This window comes from Nicotiana sylvestris, chromosome 8 (assembly GCF_000393655.2).
Source record: "Nicotiana sylvestris chromosome 8, ASM39365v2, whole genome shotgun sequence".
NCBI classification, from domain to species: domain Eukaryota; kingdom Viridiplantae; phylum Streptophyta; class Magnoliopsida; order Solanales; family Solanaceae; genus Nicotiana; species Nicotiana sylvestris.
The window spans coordinates 130110258-130131505 of NC_091064.1; positions in this window are offsets into that span (position 1 = coordinate 130110258).

Below are 21248 nucleotides of genomic sequence, written 5' to 3' on the forward strand. Positions count from 1 at the left end.
ATGGGAGCTAAAGGATATAGTTTAAGAGAAGGACAAGTTATCGGGATCTGGCTAGGGTTAGAGTAACTCAAAATAGTGGATGGACTAGTAGAGTTAGTTGACGTTTCCAAAGGATAGTGCAAATGTCGTAATGGATCTCCTTATGAGATACCTAGATGGTGCATTCTAAAATAGTACAGCTAGATATGAGTGCTACAAAGATAGGCACTGGAAGCCTAGAAAGGATAAATATTGTCTCAGTATGACTCCCGTCCCTAGTAGAGAGATAATGCTAGGCAACCCGAAGAGCCAGTGAATGGAGCAAAGGGGAGTTAAAAGCAAAAGAATGTCTTGTTAGGGTTTTCATAATAAAGTGATAGACATAAATGTTAGCAGAGAATAAGAAAAGCATTATGAGTAAGATGTGATACATGGATGACAATGGTGACAGGCCTTAAGTGAAGGAAGAGATGAGAGGTGACAGGCCTTAAGAAAACAAAAGAGTATAACCATAAAGTCATATCCTCACTTCAAAAAAATAAGTTCATGCCTCTAACGCGATTTCCAAGAGGAAAAGTTAGACCCCAGAGTAATAAAAATCAGTATAGGCTGGTGAACAAGATAAACTAAACATGAATTAGGGATTGGATGATTTGATAATGGTCGAAATCATGAGAAAGGGATGAGATTGCACTTATTAAAATCCTAGAGATATGCTATGATTCCAGAACATTATGCAGACACGACGTCAAGGAGAGAAAGTAATGGTTCCCGCCGGGGATGTTTTTGATAAATAGGGAGCCAGTGCAAAAGGTAAGTTAAGACAAAAGAAATAACCCAATAATTATTACGTGGAATACTAATACGGGAAGAGCCTAGCTATGGCCAGACAAAAGGATATAGTTAAATCAACAGATCGTGCAAGATAAACAAAGGGAACCCCAATATGGGGAATTCAGCCTTGTAGTTATGACATCGTGATCCTTGAGAAATATTCGGATAGGAGTTGGGGTAGATAAAGATATCGTATGAGTGTTACAAAAATAAAAGAGAGTACCATTGGGAAGTCAGCCGAAATATTAGTTCAAAAATAACCCTATAAGCACAAGGGCGTGGAGATAAGTAACTACGGGTAATTATAGGCGAGGAAAAACATCAAAAAAAAATTTGTCATGCACATGATGTGATAAGCTCGCCGCCTTACAAGAGTTAGAGGATCCCCCCCCCCTCCTACCCAAGTACTATAATGAAAGACTAGCTGAGGAAATAAGTAAGAAGGCTTCAACCAAAGCACAATGATCTAAAGAGGAAATGGTTGTGTAACAACAATTTCACTACAAAATTGTATGCACTCCAAAAGAAAGTGGCACCTACCATGGCTAATGAGCGGGGAGTAAAACCAAAAGTAATATTCGAGACCATATGAGTTGCACAAAAACATTGGCATGCGTGAGAACTCAGATAAGCTAAGTATGCACACAATAACGGGGCAAAAAGACCAGGAAACGCAATTGCTTACGTTTGAAGAAAGCTGAAATGGAACGAAAGGAATTATTCGATTAATGATCAGCCGTAGAAGACTCTGGTGTAAGTTAAAAGAAGGAATTGGTTCCAGGTCATAGACAAAGGATTGAACCATTAGAAGATTGTATCATGGTTTTTCATAGCATCCATAAAAGGCTAAAGTAATAACTAAATGCCATGAGCCACAGATCGGAAGATATCTTAAGCCTACATAAAGGCTAATCAGAAGGAATAGGAAACTAAAGAGTTACTTCAACTAAGTAAATTAGGAGTCCACTTACTCTACCCAGAAAGTTATAGACATCATGATTGAGAAAATTGTAGAATCACTCTTAATATCAGAGGTACAAGAGAGATAGTACAACAACCATAATCTAAACGGCTCTATGATAAAGCCAGTTAGAAGAGTACTAGCCTCATATGAAGTCAGTATGAATCTCCCACCGGATTATGTATGCACAAAAGGTGCAAGTATTACAATAGAGCTTCAAGTTGTGCATGTAAATCATACCTGTGTGGAAGGGAAATTATGAAAGATATAGAAGAGGTGACGCAAGATTTTAAAGCAATTAAGGTAAAGGTGAACAACGTACGAGATACTCAAGGGCAGAAGGTTGTGAATAAAACATACTTCGGATAGAAGGCTAGAAGCGCGGGGATTCAATATCCTGGAATGATAGCGGCGTCGTTAGTAGCATATCTTCCAGCCTATGGTTTCTAGGTACCGAGAGATCTAGCCAAGAGAGTAAAGGAAAGTTAGAGACGACGTGATGTCTCGTTTGATGTTCTAGAATAACATAAGGGAATCTATGGTGCAAACAAGTTGAAGGAAAGTTGTGAATAGTATAAATAGATACGTAGAGGTAGCAAGCTAAAGTATAGTAAGGTAATGAGGTTTTATGACAGGAGTAAGTATGAGAAAGGACAACTAAGAAGGTGACGAGAATGGATAAGTTTTCGAGATTAAGCCCATGAAAACAAGAGAGATAATGGTTTCTCTAAGTTATAGAAAGTTCAGTATAGCCTGAATACTCTAAGGAATCTAAGAATAATATCATATAGAGTGGAATGAGGGTGTGATTGTGATAGATAAATGATGACGTTTGGGACTTCGATTGAGTAATTAATTGAAGAGGATTTCGTGAGTTGTACAAGATTAAAATATCCATGTAAGGTAAGTCATATTGGGATGCTATAAAATACGGTTATGGAAGTATAGTCTCGCCCTTAGGTGGATCAATATAATTACTCCAGATGTCCCTAATGAGACGTGAGCCCTAGTGACAGTGTTATATAAGAGATCAAGTTATTAGTGGTAGATGATAAACCAACATTAAGGTGAATATTCAGTGGCAGAACAAAGTCACAAAGTATAAGGTGAGATTAGGTCATCATTCTTAAGATGAACAAGTAATGAGGAAGCATTAAAGGACTTAGATATATACATATGGATAAGTAATGAAAGTAACCTGAAGTTCGGTAGCAGACCTCAGTAACGATAAATCGAAGTAAGAGTTATGGTATAGTATGACCTACCTAGATGCAGTAAAGTCATACGAATGGATAATTAGATCTATGAAATAAGGTATAAAAATATTTGTAAGTTCGACAAAGTACCGAGCGAAGAACTTCAGTATACCTACATACGCCAAAGGGACATCTTATCAAGCTCTGTACATGTTTACAAAGTGTGGCCTAGAGATTGGCTAAAAGCTAGAGGAGAAAGGAGAGAAGAGTCGCATAGGCGCACTTACAAGGTTAGAGTCGTACATTATGCATGATAAAAGATAGCAACAGTTACGAGATTGGAAGGATTCCGACTACAACTCGTGGTGTTAGAAGGAGGCCTAAGGGAGGAATGTCCTGGATTTTGAATTCATTCATAAAACACTTGCCTAGATAGAAAGAAGAGTACAAAAGTATTCGGAAGACATAAGGCATGAAAATGATAAGTGCATAAGTCAGCATTCGAGGACGAATGTTCCAAAGGGGGGAATAATGTTAGACCCCATATTTTCGTACATGGAAGTACGCCATAAGTAAATTGATATAGTCTCGGAAATGAGATGTTGCATACCGCATTTTCGTACGTTAAAGTTTCATCGTATGTTAATCGACGTAATTTCGGGAGTGAGATTATTTTAGGGTTATAAGTATTACACAATTTCAAACAAGTGATAAGTAAAATCGTGAAGGTGAGAGGGTAAGCAAATTGAAGAAAATAAATTTTGTCGAAGATTGACATTTTAGGGTAAAATACGGTCTGAGTTATAATACCCGGTATTTATGGACTAGTGTCGTACAAGGTACCACATGACCATGATAGTAAGGTGTACAGAGTGTGTTAAAAGGAAGTAGTATTTTAAGTAATTTGAGATAATTCCTAATTATGTGGATAATTAGGTAATTATTGGTTAATGGAGGATTAGCAAATTAATTAAGGAATTAATTAAGAAATTATTGGATAAGGAATTAACTCCCCTACGTGGCAGCAAGCATGAAGACTTAAATCAAGCCTAATGTGACTCTTAAGTTCATTTAATGAGGTGGAAAGATTGGAGGAGTCTTTATGGCTAAGTCACCTTGCAAAGTGGGATCCACCCCTATAGCAAATATGTCTCAAATTCACAAAGAGATGGAAAAGGATAACGTTCAACTTCAACAAAGTCATGAAAGACTTCTCAAATTCCACAAAATTCATATGAGATTAGGATAAAATTCACAAAAAGAGATAAATTTATCTTCATAGTAAAGTGAAGTGCTCCAGCAAACTCCTACAAGTGATGGAAACGTGATTTTACCTCAACAAGACTTTCATACGAAGTTATATTGTGTAATAGCAACGGGATTTGCAATTCTAAGGGAGCACAGTACAATCTTTCTCAAGAATATCACACGAATATTTTCCTACTCCGATCCGCCATTATGTGTTATCGCAATTGACGTGTGTTAGAGGGATTGTGAAGAGAATTAGCTTAGGTATGTTAAGGCTATCCCTTCTTTCTATTTGGCATGATCCATACGATATTAACAAAACGAGTAAATGCACAACTTCTATAAATTACTCTATTCATAGAAATACTAGAGATGCTTATATTCTTGATTCCTTGTGTGTCCTATTACTCTATCATCTGTTCATGGGTCTTAGAAAATACGTAAGTTGAAAAAAAAAGTTTATTTTATGATACTACTCAAGGTATAATGGTCTTATGACATGCCGAGAGATTTTATTGATATACTTCTCATGCATTGCATTTATTTATACATGTACATTGACCCAAGATCATATGGCGTTATATATGCGTATATATGTATATGAGATATGGGAAAAGGTTACGGCATTTTATACGCACCACTACCTGATCAGCTGGTATACGTTGATGATTTTGCCCATAGTAGCCGAGATGATATGATGGGATGCCCTCAGAAGCTTGATGATGTTATGAACACATGTACCTATTCACAACATGACATTCAACGAATATGCATGATACTATAAGTATATTCATGATTTACAGAGTTATCCAGACTTACGGGTTGAGTCATTTACTCTATATTTCTTCCATGTCTTTTATGTACTTATTTATGTGCCTTACATACTCGTTACATTATTCGCATTGACATCCCTTTTTCCTAGGGATACTGTATTTCGTGCCCACAGGTCCCGATTTACAGGTCGAGAGTCCTCCAAGTAGGCTATCAGCTCAACGAAAGATGTTGGTGCGCTCTATTTGCTCCGGAGTTGCTTGTTTGGTCAGTATGAATTAGATGCGTATTGTTTGGTATGACGGGGCCTTGTCCCAACCTTTATGTTAAGTGTGTACTCTTAGAGGCTTGTATACAGATGTCATGTATACGAATGCTTGTATGACCTTGCCGGCCTATGTTTTGAATTTACAAATGATCATGTTGGCCTTATAGGCTCGTATATCACATGTATAAGTTTTTTTATCAGGTTGGGTCATTCTATATTGATTATTCCCTTATGTTTATTCTGGTTAGCCCATGACGGCCCGTTTTGCCCATTTGACAATGAAAGTACAATAAGAACGATATGTTATGTTGGTACTCAGTTAAGTAAGATACCGGCTGCTCGTTGTGGCCCATAGGTATGGGTCGTGACACAGAGTTATTTATGGAAGTTGTGTGTTTGCTCGTTTCGTTTATATCGTAAATCATGCCAAAAAGAAAGAAGGGATAGCGTTAACATACTTGAGCTGATTCTCTTGACAATCCCTCTAACGTACGTCTTTTGCGGAAAACATGTGACGGCGGATCGAAGTAGGGAAAAATCCGTATGGTATTCTTGAGAAAGATTGTATCGTGTTCTCTTAGAATTGCAAGGTTCCAACTTGATATCTCATTCGTTGAGACTACTAGTTGTATTTTTCCTTCTCTGTTTCCTTCCTTTCTGATCCAAGAATTGGACTCCATTTAAGAAAGTAGCCTTTCACATTTGCAAACGTTAGAAAACCAAAGAATGTAGAGGACCAAAGTCTCTTAAGAATTTGCTGAAATCTTTCTTCATTATCTTGTAGAGACAAGTGAATTAGAGAAGTCTTAAGTCTTTGGGTGTGGGCCCCACTTATGTATGACTTGGCCAACAAATTCTCTATTGTGCTACCTAATCCATGACTTGCCTAGTCATTATTTGAGTCCCACTTGCTGCCACTTGGTTAATGTTTATCCACCTCAATAATTATCCATCGTTTCTTTAATTAACTTGTTAATCCCCCACTAATCCAATAATTAATTAATTACCCACATAATTAAGAATTATCTTAAATTACTTAAAATACTACTCCCTTTTAACACACCTTATACACTTTACTGTCATGGTCATGTGGTACCTTGTGTGGCACTAGTCCATAAATACGGGGTATTATAGCTTGGACCGTATTTTATTCCAAATTGAAAAACTTCGACGAAACTTCTTTTCATCGATTTGCTTACCCTCTCACCTTTTACAAATTTACTTATCACTTGTTTGAAATAGCATATTACTTATAATCTCCAATATAATCTTGTCCTTGAACTGATGTCAATTATCTAACGACAATTTCAACATACAATACTATAGGGTATAACATCGTCATAATATAATACTATGGAGCATAACATCGACGTAATACTACGGGGCATAACACTGAATTGATAGGACTAGACCTCGTACATCAGGATATGTAAAAGGTTAAGATCATTAAGGAACTGTTGAAAACTACGTAGAGTCGTCAGAAGTCCTATTCAGATGTTCGTCGTAGGGATTTGGAGTTCAAAGAAGATAATTGTGTATTCTTGAAGGTCTCCCCCATGAAGGGTATAATGCGGTTTGGAAAGGAAAGGAAATTGAGTCTGAGGTATGTCGAACCGTATAGAATCATTTAAAGGGTTAGTTAGGTGGCGTACAAGCTTGATCTACCACTTGAGATGTCATTAGTGCATCCGGTATTTCATGTGTCTATGTTGAAGAAAGTAGTCAGAGATCCGTCGCTTATCATACCAGTTGAGACTATTAAGGCTAATGAAGAACTGTAATATGAAGAAATTCTAGTTGCCATTCTTGATAGGCAAGTCCAAAAGTTGAGGAATAAAGAAATTGCCTCCATGAAAGTGTTATGGCGAAACTAGCAGGTTGAAGAGGCTACTTGGGAGGCCGAGGAAGAGATGAAGAAGAAGTATCCTTACTTTTTTGAATAGCTATGTAATCTTTTTATGAATTTGTCGCCTATGAATTTTGTATCACTTGTTCAGTTGACGTAAAGGTGTTCCTTTTTGGTTATATATTGCTTATGAGGCCACGATTGGTGTTGTTTTGTGTTATGTTACAGATTCAGCATGCAAAATTTTCGAAGGGAGGTTCTGCGGCGCATTATGTAGCTATAGAATAGGTCGGCGGACCGCATAATGGCCGCAGAGTGGGGCAGACTTGCCCTATTATGGAGGGCCATTGTACGGCCCATTTCGTGGACCGGAGAAGCATTATGTGCTCGCATTATGCGCTCGCATATGCGACCGCAGACCTGTGTCGGGGCACCTATTTTTCTAATTTTTGAACCCGGACCCATTCCAATAAAACACCTTTAGGAGTCATTTTAGAAGGAAAATCATATGTTTCTAGAGAGAGGGAGTGGCATAGAGTGAGAAAGGGAGTTCCTAAACTTTAACAACCAATTGCTACTCACATCTTGGAAGATTAACTCGGAAAGTGCACTAGGACTTCATCCTAGAGGTAAGATTCTACACCCTAATTCTTAATTTTGAAAATTTAACTAAAAATGGGTAATTAGTAAGACAATTCTTGGGTGTGGGAGTTGTTTATTTTGCATGCATGTGTTAACAAAGGGTGTAGGAAGATTGTGAGCTAAAAATGGTAAGGAATAGGTTATGGGATGATGGAATCCTCCATATAAAAAAGGGTCTTGAAACCTTAATGCACATCTAGTATTTGATAGAATGCTCAAATGAGCTAGGACCATGATCATCTCCCTAATTTTAGTTCGATTTGTTATATTTCTAAAATAGATTGAAGTTGCTAAGAATTTCGGAACATTTTAGAGTTTAAGGAAGCTCAATTAAGGTATGTTGGCTAAACTCCTTTCTTAATTGAATTCTATGGTGTTCATTTAAGTTATGTAAGGCCCGAGTTGACCATTATGAAATTGGCTATTCCAAGTAAACTTGGGTTGAATGATATTTGTTCAATATGTGTTCCAAACGCTTTTGTCATGCTATTTTATCATTTCAGGATATCTTCAAAGTATGGGTTGTGTGTTATAAATGTTACAACTTCAAGTCAAGTTTGAATAAAGTTTATCATGCCAAATTATGTGAAAATCTCTATATGTCTAAGACTCTTAATTGCTATCATGTGTACCTAAAGTCTTGAATTGAGAAGTCTTGTTGTTGATAATGATGATGATGTGTGAAAGTGAAAAAAAAAAGGAGCATGAAATATGAAATTCAGCCAAGTGCCAAGAATGATATTATAATTGTAGCCACTAGTGCTGATGAATTGACAAGATGTGAAAGAAGTACGAAGTGAGATGATTGTAAGAAAAGGGTAATGTCTCGGGTGAGACGGCCTAGCTGATCGGGCCGTGATCGGACGCCATGCTGCAAACATGGTGGTGATAATGCTGGAAATTATAGTTGAAATTGTGATTGTGGTTGATGTCTCAAATGAGGCAGCCTGGCCGATCGGGTCGTGATCAAATTTCGTGTAAAAGTACGGTGGTATTGTGAATGATGGTATATCGGTACTAAAGATCTCCTAACCTAAAAACATGGAATTTTACTGGAAACCTTATGTGGTTCTTAACTTGATGTTTTGGTATTGTTTGAGGCTCTTATTGATTTCATGATTGTTCATCCTTGTATTATTATTCATTCTATTGAGATGGTTTAGTTATACATGCTAGTACTATTTGACAGTACTAATGTCCCTTTTGCCGGGGGCGCTGCATCTTTAATGGATGAAGGTGGTTTCACAATAGGCAGCATTGATCAGTGATAGCAGTACACCTCCTCCTAGCAGACTTGGTGATCCCATTCCGGGGTTATACATCTTTTGTTCATTATATTATCACGTTTTGAGGTATAGCCGCAGCCTTGTTGCCGGCACTTCTATTGTACTCTTTGTAATTATTAGAGGCTCCATAGACATAGTTTGGATTGCATGTCGATATTGGGGAAAGTCAAACAATTCATGTTATGTTTGAATCACTTGTTCCACTTCAGACTATGAGAATGTCCGTATTTTGAGATACTAAAAATGAAGTAACTAATGAAAATGATTTGGTATTGTATACATGATCTCCCTATTGTCTAATTAATGAGAATATGTCTTCTCTTTGTCCATGATTGAATTTGGGTAGAAATTATCTAACAGGCTTGCTTGGCCGGGTTCACTCGATTGAGCGTCAGTCGCGCTCCCCGAGTTTGGGGCGTGATAGTTATGTCCTTTCTTAAGGCACATCAGATGGTTAAAAAGTATTATGAGGCATATTTAGCCTTTGTGAGAGATGTCAGTGCTGATGATCCTACTGTTGAGTTAATTCTTGAAGTGAGAGATTTCCCATATGTGTTTCCAGCAGACTTTCTGGGCTTGCCGCCTGATAGATATATTGATTTTGGTATTGACTGAGTTTCGGGCAGTCAGCCAATTTCTATTCTAGCATATCATATGGAACCAGTGGAATTGAAGGAGTTAAAGGCACAACTGCAGGAGTTGCTTGATAAGAGTTTCATCCGACCGAGTGTTTCGTCGTGGAGTGCTCAGGTTCTGTTTATGAAAATGAAAGATAATTATACGCGGATGTGTATAGATTATAGGAAGTTGAACAAGGTTATAGTGAATAATAGGTACCCATTACCACGCATTGATGACCTATTTGACCAGCTTCAGGGTGCTAGAGTGTTCTTGAAGATTGATTTGATGTTACGGTATCATGAGTTGAAGATTCAGGATCCGGATATCCCGAAGACTGCCTTCAGAACTCGGTGTGGTCACTACAAGTTCCTTGTGATGTCATTTGGGCTGGCCAACGCCCTAGCATCACATTTGCACTTGATGAACAATGTATTCTAGCCGTATCTTGATTCGTTCGTCATCATGTTTATTGCCGACATCTTTGTATACTCTCGTAGCTGAGAGGATCATGAGCATCATTTGAAGATCGTGCTACAAACCTTGAGGGAGACGTTACATGCAAAATTTACCAAGTGTGAGTTATGGCTTAATTCGATAGTATTTCTGGGTCATGTAGTGTCTAGTGAGGGGATTAAGGTAGCTTTGAAGATGATTGAGGCAGTTCAGAGTTGGCCTAGAAGAGTTTCTCATCCATTGTTGCACCTTTGACTAGATTGACCCAGAAGGGTGCTCCTTTCAGATGGTCCGACGAGTGTGAGGCGAGTTTTCAAAAGCTCAAGATTCCATCGACTACAACTTTAGTGTTAGTGTTGCGTACAGGTTTGAGGTCTTACATTGTGTATTATGACGCGTCGCATATTGGGCTTGGTGCGGTGTTGATGCAAGACAGTAGGGTGATTTCCTATGCGTCTCCGCAGTTGAAGGTGCATGAGAAGAATTACCCGGTTCACAACTTGGAGTTGCCAGGTATTGTTCATGCATTGTAGATTTGCAGGCATTATCTATATGGTGTCCCATGTGAGGTCTATATCAACCTCTAGAGTCTCCAGCATCTGTTTAAGCGGAACGACCTCAATTATGGCAGCGAAGATTGTTAGAGTTGTTGAAGGGCTATGATATCACTATTCTATATTATCCCAGGAAGACCAATGTGGTGGTCGATGCCTTGAGTAGAAACACAGGGAGTATGGGCAGTTTGGCATACTTACCTGAGGTAGTATTCTATTCATCCGAGTACTGATAAGATGTATCAAGATTTGAGACAACACTATTGGTGGATAAGAATGAAGAAAGTTATAGTGGAGTATGTGGCTCGGTGCATGAACTGTCAGCATGTGAAGTACAGGCATTAGAGGTCGGGCGGTTTGCTTCAGAAGCTTTAGATTCTCGAATGGAAGTGGGAGAATATTACCATGAACTTCGTTGTTGGACCTCCGCGGACTTGGAAGAAATTTGATGCAGTGTGGGTAATTATGGATAGGTTGACCAATTGGACAAGGATTTGACTTCTGTTGAGGAGCCGGTGGCCATCTTGGACAGGCAGGTCTGAAAGTTGAGGTCAAAGAACATTGCTTCAGTGAAGGTTCAATGGAGGGGTCATCCAGTCGGGGAGGCGACCTGGGAGACCGAGCATGATATGGGAGTCGCTATCCTTACCTTTTCATCACTTTAGGTATGTCTCTATGCATGTTCAAGAACAAACGTATGTTTTAAGAGGGGGAGAATATAACGACCCAATAGTTCGTTTTGTGTATTTGCGCCCCATTTCCCATTTTCATGCTTCACACATGTGCATTTTTTGTTTTATGACTTTCGGGGTTGGTTAGTTTCGCTCCGGAAAGATTTTGGATTGATTTGGAACCATTGATTATGTTGACCAAAGTTTGACTTTTGCGAAAAAGACCCCAAAACGGTGTTTTGATGGATCCATTAGCCTTGTATCGTGATTTTGGCATATGCCCGAATCTAATTCGGAGGTCCTTAGGTTGATTTGTGTTATTTTGCCGAAAGTTGGCAATTTGAGATTTAGAAGTTTTCCCAAGTTTGACCGTAGGTTGACTTTTGGGCTATCGGGTTTGAAATTTTGTTTTGCAACTTGGAATATGTCCATTTTTCTATTTAGAACTTTTCTACAAAATTTGGTATCATTTGGAGTTCATTTGGTAGGATTCGGATGCTTGGTTGCAATTCTAAAGGTTCTTGAACTTTTCTTTAAAATTCATGCGTTTTGATGTCTGATTCATAGTTCTAGATGTTATTTTTGTATTTTGATCGTGCGAGCGAGTTCGTATGATTTTTTATACTTGGGTAGATGTTTGGTTGGAGCTCCGAGGGCTTGAGTGAGTTTCGAATGTATTTCGGGAATAGTTTTAAACAGAATCTAGACTATCGGTGTGCTGATGCCTCAGGTGTCGCAAGTGTGAACACTAGCATCATAATTGCGACCTTATCAGGGGGGCTGAAGTGTCGCATTTGCGATGTATGGGTCACAATTGCAAAGTGGTACCTGGGCTGGGTAGGTTCGCATTTGCGAGGGAAGTAGGCTTCACAATTGCAGAGCCCATATTGCATTTGCAACTTCCCCCATAGTCTGTAAGTGCCAAAATTGCGAGAACTTCTTCGCAATTGTGACATCTGCAACTGAACAAAAGAATGGAAAGTCGGGATTTCATCTCATTTTAAAACCCTAGACTCGATAGGAGGCGATTTGGAGAGGAGTTTTTCATTTACAAACTTTGGGTAAGTGATTCTAATTAATTTTCAACTATATTTCATGATTATATCTTAGGTTTAACATCAAATTTATGACAATCAAAGAGGAATTTTGGGGGATTTTTGTCAAAGTTTTGAAAATTGAGAATTTGGGTTTTGAGAGTCAATTTGGACTCGGATTTGAAAACAAAACACATATAAAGACTCGTGGGGTTATGACCGAACGAGCCCGGAGTTGACTTTTGTTATTTTTTGGGAAATGTGTAAAGATCATAGCTTTATCTATCATAATTGGTCTCCCTTGCATTGTTTTATGATATTAAGTTATTTTTTGTTACATTTGAGCCGTGTGGAGGCAAATTTGAGGGGAAAAGCTATTTTCAAGGGTTGCTTTGGCCTAGTTGAGGTAAGTATCTTGTCTACCGTTTCGTGGGAGGACTACCCCTTAGGATTTGGGTTGTTTGTATTGTATTATGTGGAAGATGTGTATACGAGGTGACGATTGTGTACATGGGCTATATGTGTTACTTGACCAGTTTAGACTTTTGGACTTCTTCCCTACATTTAATTAAAATTGTCATAACATGTTATATCTTTCATTGTTAAATTTACTCTCACATGCTCTATTTGACGTTGTTTGTACTTGTTCTATTTTTTATTATTATTTTTGCTCGTACATGGTTTAGTTTAAGTTGGTACCTCTCTTATTGTTGAAATACCCTTATTTGAAGTTGTTATTCCATGGAAATATCTTCTTGTTGGGTTGTTGGTGTTGAAGTTGTGAAAGCCATTATTACATTGAGGTTAAAGTTGTTGATCTTTGAGATATCCTTCCTTGTTGAGTATTTCTCAATTCATTTTGTTATTTTTGAGATTCTTGTTCACATTGTGGTTGAGTCGTGGCCTATATGTTGTGGTAACATTGGTATTGTTGATTTTTGACAAGTTGTGGCATATGGGCACATGTGGTGCGAGTTGTTATTGTGTTGTGATATTAATGTGCATGTGTCAATTTAAGGATAGGGGTTGATGTGCATGCTGCGACATAAGGTGGGACTTATGTGTGTGTTGCTATTAAGGGAATTACTTGAAGTCACACAGCGACATAAGGGGGCTAAAGCACGTGTAGCTATTTTGGAAAAAATATTTTCAAAAATATCTTTATGTATGGCTTACACGGCGATATAAGGAAAGATTGTGATTGAGATTGTGAAATGTGAATATGAGGTGTGGTACCTCAGATGTGATTCTTGTTGTACATTCCATGTTACAAAGGCGTGTTGGTTAAACATTTCTTGTTGTTTTCTTTATGGTCTTACTTGTATTTGCCCGTATTTGCTTACTTCTTGTTCTCATCATGGGTTCACTTCTTATTTCCTTTCTTGCCTTAAATTTTGTTATTAGTCGACATTATTGTAATGCTTTATTATCATTCATTTCCTCATTTTCCGTTAATGGTCTATATTATACTCTGTTCAGTTTATCTTATCCTAGTAGGCATCTGGACCGGCCTCGTCACATCTCTACCGGAGTAAGGCTTGATACTTACTGGGTACCATTGTGGTGTACTCATTCTACGCTTCTGTACATTTTTATGCAGATATAGGTACATCTTCTTGTGTCGGACACCATTGATCGTTGATTTATCCTTTCGGAGACTTCAAGGTATTCCTGCTCGATGTCCGCAGGCCTCGGAGTCACCTTCTGTTATCTTCTCATTATTGTTTATCCTTTTATCAGATAGTGTTGTATTAGATATTTTAGAGTATTCTGTAGAGCTTATGATTCAGTTCCACTGGTTTTGGGGATTTTGTTGTTGATGTTCCATTTAGGAGTTATTATGAGCTTTATCGGTTTATTTTATTATCTCAGTTTGTTATTTCTACTAAGTTATCAATGAATGTTAGGATTACCTAGTCTTAGCGACTAGGTGTTATCACGACATCCTAAGGTGAAAATTTGGGGCCGTGATAGTCACCCTCTCACATTTCTCTCTTGATGGTGTACATGTAGATATTGAGGAAAACTGACCAGTGGTTTGGTACAGATATGGAAAGGCTGTGGAAAATTTTGCTAATGTTTGTTGGATTTGCATTTCCTACTTACTTGCAATTTCCATGGTTAGTTACCTCATCTATCTGCATATCATCTTTATATGATGTACCTTTTACTGAATAGAAACTTTGAGTAATTGTACACGGACACACAGATAGTCTCTTCTGTGCTTTATACTTGATCACATTAGTGCTCTGTACTTGTTGGATTTATAAAGTTGTATAGGTTATAGCAATTATCATTTATAATTCCTTTTTATTTTACGTCGCCGAGGTTATATATGATACTTGTTGAGTACATTGGATCGGTTGTACTCATGCTACACTCTGCACTTAATTCTGTAGATCTAGGTGTTGGTACTTGTTATTAGTAGCGGAGTTGCTTGTTGAGGTGAGTGTCGAGAGACAAGGTAGAGCTGCATTTTTGCCCGCAATCTTGACTTTCTTATGTGCTATTGTTTTTAGTTCATACAATATTATTATTTAACTTTCAAACTTGTATTATGTTATAAAGCTCATGACTCTATATTTACCAGTTTCTAGGAGGATTTATCATGTACTAGCGAAAATTTGTTATGTTGAGGTTTTAGACTTATGTTATTTCTATAAATTTTGTTATTTTGGTTCTTTGTTTCTATGTTCGGCTTGCCTAGCAAGGTCTTAGGTGCCATCACGATGAGTTGGGATTTTGGGTCGTGACAAGTTGGTATCAGAGCCCTAAGTTCATAGGTTTTACAAGTCACGAGCAGGTTTAGTAGATTCTTGCGGATCGGTAAAGAGACATTTGTACTTATCTTCGAGAGGTTGCCGAACTATTAGGAAACTTCACTTTCTTGCATTCCTGTCATGAAAATTTGTTGTTTTTGAAGTTTGAGACTTGACTATTTGATTCTCTCACGAATGGTGAGGACATGTGCAACTGGATCTGGTAGACGACCACCAGTTAGGGCTGCGAGAGGCCGTGGTCAGGGTAGAGGCTGAGGCATGGCTCATACTACAGCCAGAGCAGAACTTGTAGAGCCACCAATTGTTCCAGCTAAGGAGCATGTACCATATGTTGATGAGCCGATGGGACCAGCTCAGGCACCAGTAGTTGCCACTATTATTCCTAGCCTTCAGGAGGCCTTAGCCCGGATTTTGACTATATGCACGAGCCTGGCTCAGGCAGTTTCGGTTCTAGCTATACCGGCCACTTCATAGGCCGGGGGAGGTTCCAGACTCATGTCGCCCATACTCCAGAGCAGCTAGTTTAGGGACTTCAAACACCAGGTGTATTGCCGATTCAGAAGGTTGTTGCTACTCAGTATGACATTTTATCCCCGGACGAATGGTCAGTCTGAATGCACCATTCAGATCTTGGAGGATATGATACGCGCCTACGTTATGGACTTCGGGGGTTCATGGGATCGGTTCTTACCGCTTGCACAGTTTGCCTACAACAACAGCTACTAATTGAGTATTCAAATGGCTCATTGTGAGACCTTGTATGGGAGGATGTTTCATTCTCTAGTTAGTTGGTTTGATCCAGGGGAGGCTATGTTGTTGGGCATTGATTTGGTTCGGGATGCCTTGAAGAAAGTCAAGTTGATATAGGATCGGCTTCATACAACACAATCTAGGCAGAAGAGTTATGTTGATCGAAAGGTTCGTGATGTTGCATATATGGTGGGTGAAAAGAAGTTGCTCAGAGTTTTGCTAATGAAGGGTGTGATGAGGTTCAGAAAGAGGGCAAGCTGAGCCCTCGGTATATTGGCCCTTTTGAGGTGCTTGAGACAGTGGGAGAGGTGGCTTACATACTTGCATTGCCAACTAGTTTATCAAGTGTTCACCTAGTGTTTCGTGTTTCTACGCTACGAAATTATCATGGCAATCCGTCACATATTTTGGATTTCAGCACGGTACAGCTGGATGATGATTTGACTTATGATATGGAGCCAGTGGCTATTTTGGACTGGTATGTTCGAAAGTTGAGGTTGAAGAATATACCATCAGTAAAGTTCATTGGAGAGGTCAACTAGTCGAGGAGGCTAGTTGGGACAACAAGCGGGAGCTATGGAGCAGATATCCATACCTATTTGAGACTACAGGTATGATGCTAGACCCGTTCAAGGACGAAGGTTTGTTTAAGAGGGGGAGAATGTAACGACTTGGCCGGTCATTTTTTGTATTGGATCCTCGTTCACCTATGTATTGCTTCTTCTTGTTCATTTGTAGTTATGTAACTTACCGAGGTGGTTTGTTTGGTTTCGGGGATGATTCAGAGTGAATTGGGACACTTAGTCCCAAGGTTGGAAGCTTAAGTTGGAAGAGTTGACCGAAGTTTGAATTTTATGTAGACGACTTTAGAGTGGAGTTCTTATGGTTTCAATAGCTACTTATGGTGATTTTGGACTTAGGCGTATGTCTGGATATTGATTTAGAGGTCTGTAGGTTGGTACGAGGCTTTTTGGCGGAAGTTGGAAAGTTGAAGGTTTGGAAGGTTGGGAGGTTTGACCGAGAGTTGACTTTATCGATATTGAGTTTGGATTTCGGTTCCGGCAGCTGGAATAGGTATGTTGTATCCTTTATGACTTGTATGCAAAATTTGAGCTCATTCGGAATTGGTTTGATATGATTTGGCATTAGTTTTAGAAGTTGGAAATTTATTAGTTTATTAAGCTTGAATCGATGTGCGATTCGTGGTATTGGTGTTGTTTATGTGATTTGAGGCTTCGAGAGAGTTCGTATTATATTTTAGGACTTGTTGGTATATTTGAATGGGGTCCCCGGGGCCTCGGGTATGATTCAGATGGGCTACGAACCATTTCACCTTGATTTTTGGGTTGTTGATGCCTCAGCTTTGGTTTTCTTCTTCTTGATCGCGACAAGGCGGTCACGTTCGTGAAGGGTATGGGAAGTCGCCCTTCTTTGCGTTCGCAATGGAAATTTCACGTTAGCGAAGCAGCCAAGTGCTGGGAGAAATTTAGCCTACACGTTCGCATGGTCCGGGCCACGTTCGTGATGGTTTGGGAATTTTCTTTATCGCGTTCGCGAGGTGGAGGATGCTAATGCAAAGGGTCCCGCATTTGCGATGAATAGTACTTGAGTAGATTATATAGTACTCTATTTCGAGGGTTTGGTCCATTTTAACATATTTTGAGTTGTGGAGCTCGATTTTGGGCGATTTGGGAGGGGATTTTTACAATTTGGATTGGGGTAAGTGTTTTGACTCGGATTTGTCGATAACTCATGATTCCATCTTTATTTTTATCATTTAATTGGTTATTTGAATTGGAGAAATTAGGGATTTTAGAAAAAACTTTCCTAATGTGTAAAATAGGGATTTGAAGGTCGATTTGAGGTCAGAATTGGATGATTTTGGTATGGTTGGACTCTTAATCGAATACGTGTTTAGAATTTGTGAATTTTATCAGGTTCCAAGGTGCGGGCCAGGATTTGAATTTTTTGGTTAACTTTTTGATTTTGGTTAAAGATCTTAGCTTTCTCATTTGGAATCAATTCCTTTGGCTTCTATTGATTATAGTGAGTTGATTTGGCTAGACTCAGGTCGTCCGAAGGTTGATATGCGCGGGAAAGGCTTGTTAGAGGAGTAATTTGGCTTTCTTGAGGTAAGTATCTTATCTAAACTTGGTTGAGTCATTAATTGGCTGAATTATTTGTGATAGCTACGTGCTATGGGTACGCATATGTGTGTGGTTTGAGCCCACATGCGAGCACTGAGGTATTTATTCGTGCTCGGGTTAGTGCTTAGGCTATGATATGCCTAGAATTGATTGTTAAGCTTTAAGCTATGAGGTTTTTCTTATTTGTAACCTTGTTGTGAACTATATGAGCCATGCTTGAGGTTATATAGCGGCTAATTTCCTGAATGAACTTGATAAATGCTATTTCTTTGGAAAAATTGCCAATTTGAGCTATGATAGAACATTTTGCACATGCCTACACTTTAGCATGTCATTTATACTAGTCCAAGATCATGAGATGTGCTATTCATCGATCATATACATGTATTCTTGTATATTTGCTTATGTGTGATATGATTTGGACTGGATGCCTGCGACCATGTAGGGCGGATTGTGTTGTTATTCATGTGACTACGGCGGGCTGATTGTGTTGTTATGTCTATGACCATGCCGGGCGGATTGCACTATTATGCCTGTGACCATGGTGGGCAGATTGTGATATTGATCCTCGGACCACACCAGGCTGGTAACACGTTGTATTGGTCGTGCTTGCATGTGGATATGGATTCATCCCCCTAGGGTCACCCTCTCATGTTTCTCTCTTGATGGTGTACATGCGGACATTGAGGAAATTAATTAGTAGTATGGTATGAATATGGAAAGGTTGAGGAAAATCTAGCAAGTATTTGTTTTGGATTTGCATTTCATCTTTACTTGCAATTTCCATGGTTAATTACCTGATTTATCAGCATATCATCTTTATATGATGTATCTTTGACTTAATATAAACTTTGAGCAATTGTACACGTGCACACAAATAGTCCCTTATATGCTTTATACTTGAATAAATTAATGTTCTGTGCTTGTTGGATTTATAAAATTGTACAGGTTATAGTAAGTATCATTTATAATTCTTGTTTTTTTTACCTCGCCAAAGTTAGATGTGATACTTTCTGAGTATATTGGATCGGTTGTACTCATGCTACACTATGCACTAAATTGTGTAGATCCAGGTGTTGGTACCAATTATCAGTAGCGGAGTTTCTTGTTGAGCTGAGCATCGAGAGACGAGGTAGAGCTACATTTTCGCCAGCAGTCTTGGCTTCTCTTTTCTTATGTACTATTGTTTTTAGTCCAGACAGTATTGTTATTCAACTTTCAAACTTGTATTCTATGGTAGAGCTCATGACTCTATATTTACTAGTTTCTAAGGGGATTTATCATATACTAGCGGTATTTTGTTATGTTGAGGTTTTTGACTTATGTTATTTCTTTAGATTCTATTATTTTCATTCTTTGTTGCTATGTTCGGCTTTCCTAGAAAGAGTGTTAGGCTCCATTACGACGGGTTGGGATTTTCGGTCGTGACATTCTAGGAGTATCACCCACTGTAACTCACCCGAAAACACTCTCAAAACTCCTCTTGAAGTTCCAAAATAGACTAAACTGAATTAGAAGGCGGTTCTATTTGGATTTAGTGTGAAGAAGATCTAGATCTTCACTGTAATACATGTTGCATGCTGAGTTAATCACCACAAAATCATAGGAAATTCAGGAAAACGTAGCTAGCTCTTCAACAAGGTATGCAGGAAAACTTTCTTTCTTGGCATAAGTGGGTGTAAGTCTCTCCCTCCCTCTATAGGGTTTTTGCATTATAAGACTTAGTAGCTCTGAGTCCTTCTCAATATCGTTGTTTTTGTTTTTGTACATTCTTGCCGGTAGCATTTCTTTCAAGTCTAAAATGTTCTCAATGGTATCCTGAGGTTGGAACGTGTGATTCATTCTGAGTTTAAACTTATATCTCTTGAAATTGATATTGCATTGTAGTTATATGTGTATGTGTCTATTTTACTCTACCGAGCCGCGCTAAAGACGGCCTGGTACGACACCTATTGTGCAACCACTAATCAATTCGGTATGAAGAGATACAATGCAAAATACTATCGAGCCCTTATGTGGCCGAGTATGACCGAGCCCTTATGTAGCGGGGTACGACTGAGCTCTCTATGAGGTCGGGTACGGAATAAAGTGATATAAGACGTAACCAATCCCTTATGTGGTCGGGTATGACTGAGATCTCTCGAGGCCGGGTATAATCGAGACCTCCTAAGGCCAGGTATGATGTGATGGAAAAAATAAACTTTACCAAGTCCTCTACGAGGCCGGGTACGATATGAATGATATACCCAAAGAGTGGCTGAGTAATATTATATTATATTTAATGCATAGTTCCCATTAGTGGCTTAACCTTGTATAAAGCTCGCATACTTTTAAGTTTTATGGTTTCCACAGTTTGCGTCCTCGGTGGCTGGTCTTCGGTATTTAGGTTGAAATGATGTATTCATACCTCATATGTCATGTCTTTGATTTACATGCTTTCTTAGTCTTTCATACTCAGTACATTTTCCGTATTGACGCTTTTTTCTTGAGGTGTTGTATTCATGCCCACAGATACAGTTAGACCTGGCGACGTCCCTCTCCAATAGGGTGTCCGTTCTAGCTAATTGATCGCTGCACTCCACTCCTTTGGAGTAGCTATTCAGAAGTCAATAGGTACTGAAGCATATGTTCTAAATATTTTGGGTACTGTTGGGCCATGTCCCGACCAAGTTGTGTATATATGTATTCTATTGGAACCCTTAAAGGCTTGCAGACTAGTGTTTGCTTGTATGTAAGGCCAGGTTATGACCATGTTGATAACACTTGTGAAGTTGTATGTATTTAATGTTTCTTTCTCAGTCAGCTCTATACATTTTAAGTTTCCAGTATTACTACTTGGACGCCTCATTGGCCTAGGTCATGATTAAATAGGTGTAAGCATGGACGTCGGCTCACACGAGCCCTTAGGCGTCGCATGCCGGTCGCACCTCCCGGGGTTGGGGTGTGATAGTAGTAGTGGCAAGAATTATTAATGATACTCGCTAATAACATGTTTAATTCCTGAATTTCACGAGTTCACTGCAATGGTGCAATCCAGTCATATAATACAGATAAAACTACATAGGTGCACAAAGAGATAATGTGCTAAATATGTGCCCAATATCATTAAATCATCAAACTTGCATATAGAGAAGATATGCATAAAGTATCTAATAATCCTTCCACAATTGCATATAGAGAAGATATTCGTGAAATAATAACTAATCC